At 37.1% G+C, this 2535-nt stretch overlaps 1 non-coding gene across 1 annotated transcript; it reads right to left on the reverse strand.

The window, feature by feature from the left end:
- Positions 1-1606: 1606 nt before the first annotated feature.
- On the reverse strand, positions 1607-1726 carry LOC138090030 (small nucleolar RNA SNORD22). The gene has a single exon (XR_011145853.1). It is a non-coding gene; the product is annotated as a small nucleolar RNA SNORD22 (small nucleolar RNA).
- Positions 1727-2535: the final 809 nt, after the last annotated feature.

Raw genomic sequence — 2535 nt, forward strand, 5'->3', positions numbered from 1 at the left:
CAGCCAAAACAGTAAAAAAGCTGCTGGAAAAGTAGACATGATGCTTTCCATGGAGTTTTTAATAAAGATTAAATGAGGTCAAGTTTTCAAACAGTATAGTTCTGAACAAGTATTTGCCCTTTATAAGTGAAAGTTGTTTTGTTGTTATTACTTTTATATGATGATCATGAAAATGGTGGTACAATCAAAAAAGACAGAATGAAGAAGAGGATTTACCAGCTTGAGTTTCCGAAGTTGAAAGCCATCAACAAATGATTCCTTAGTAATCTAAAGGTGTTAAAGTACCCCCAAACAGTGGAGCTCTCTGAGTTGGTCTTTGTATAAATGCCCTTTTCTTCTCTTTGGATTTGAAAGCTTAATTCTGAAACTCCAGTATGCAGGGCCTAAACATTGAGGAAAAGGAGGGAGCTTTTGTTAGCTCACATTTATTCATCCCTTCCACTTTAACAACTCTTCATGTAAGACTTTATACATTTCTTTCATTGGTAATTTGGGGAAAAGATTAAAGAATCATTGTTAACTGTAGATTTCTCTCATCTGCAAGTATGTTCCTTGGATAAGTGATTCCTAAGTCAGGATTTGGGGTCCATTCTGACTTACAGTCTGGTTCATTGGAAGCCTGGCTTACTTGACCCTTCCTGGTCATTGGCTGAGGCCCCACTAATGCTCTTTTCTCTGCCAATTTCCTTGGTGATTCTCAGAGGAAGGCGAGACCTCTGAACTGTTGGGATGGAACTTCAATAAAACTGTGTTAGAATCTTTAGATAGAGAGCATCTTCTCTACATGTGTTCTGTGTGTGTATGTGCACATGCTCACACACTGCTGAGCTTATGGTGATGTCCTGTATGGACAGGGCATGAGCAGTTTCTTTCTCCTTTACTGGCTGTTATTGTTTTGTGCAAAGATCTTTCATCAATGCTGGGAAGTAACTGGTAGCTTACTGCATGTGATCAACTGTAGAAGCTTCCCTTGGTGGGTGCCTTCTTCTGTGCAATTCTCACTTCTGTTCCTCCCAAACCTCTCCTTTCTTTCCAAGCCTAGCTTTCACATTTATGTTGTTGTTTTCATGGTTTCACGGTTTTAATGAAGCTGTGCCTTTTAAAAATATTTTTGTAGGAAAATAAAGTATCACACATATACAAATGCAAATCTGTAAGGGAGACTGGGTCCTTCAACACAAGACTAAGGTTAGTTCATTTTCTCAATGTAGAAATAATACATAAAGCTAATTATTAGACTTGCTGCAGGAGCAGAAGCTTTACAAGAGCGACTATTCCCTCCTGTAAAGGGAGATAAGATACAGGAAATTTCGAGTGTAGTGATGTAATTAAAGAAGTTATTAATACCCTAATAAACAGCACTGATCACATTGTCACTTAGGGAGTTATTTTTTGTTTGTATTTTGGTTTGTGTAGAAAATAGGTCTTCACTTTGGAAGGTAGCACTGAAATCTAAACCTAGAGAAGTCAAATATAGTTTATTAAAGGATGAATGGTGTGAATTCTCATGAAAATTTTAAATTGTATTTGTTGGTTGTACTTAAAAATTTTTTTTCAACCAGTGATCAATTTCCTCCTTTTGCATGTTTAGAAAATCTTATGATCCCTCAGACAGTTCTTTCTGGAATAAGATTTACTCTTCTCCCCAAGCCAGCCCCAGTAGGTTCACCTTTGGTCTCTGGAACTAGAACAAGAGGTAAGACGTGTGAATGTTTTTTCTTTTCTTTTCTTTTTTTGATTATTTTATTATTATTTTTTACTTTATTTTACTTTATAATACTGTATTGGTTTTGCCATACATCAACATGAATCCGCCATGGGTGTACATGAGTTCCCAATCCTGAACCCCCTTCCCACTTCCCTCCTTGTACTGTCTCTCTGGGTCATCCCAGTGCACCAGCCCCAAGCATCCTGTATCCTGCATTGAACCTAGACTGGCAATTCGTTTCTTACATGATATTATACATGTTTCAATGCCATTCTCCCAAATCATCCCACCCTCTCCCTCTCCCACAGAGTCCAAAAGTCTGTTCTATACATCTGTGTCTCTTTTGCTGTCTTGCATACAGGGTTATCATTACCATCTTTCTAAATTCCATATATATGTGTTAGTATACTGTATTGGTGTTTTTGTTTCTGGCTTACTTCAGTCTGTATAATTGGCTCCAGTTTCATCCACCTCATTGGAACTGATTCAAATGTATTCTTTTTAATGGCTGAGTAATACTCCATTGTGTATATGTACCACAGCACTGCTGGGCATACACACTGAGGAAACCAGAATTGAAAGAGACACGTGTACCCCAATATTCATTGCAGCACTGTTTATAATAGCCAGGACATGGAAGCAACCTAGGTGAATGTTTTTTCACTGGGAAAATATTTATTGTTTTTAATTTGCCTTCCAGAGTTCAAATATTAGTTCATAAAATAGTTGTTGGAAATATTTCCAACAAAATTTGTTTATTAGATTTGTTAAAACTATTTTTATCAGGCAGTTTGGAGGGAAAGTGGAACTTTGGAAAAATCCACAAC

Source organism: Capricornis sumatraensis, chromosome 13, assembly GCF_032405125.1.
Source record: "Capricornis sumatraensis isolate serow.1 chromosome 13, serow.2, whole genome shotgun sequence".
In the NCBI taxonomy this organism is placed as follows: Eukaryota; Metazoa; Chordata; class Mammalia; order Artiodactyla; family Bovidae; genus Capricornis; species Capricornis sumatraensis.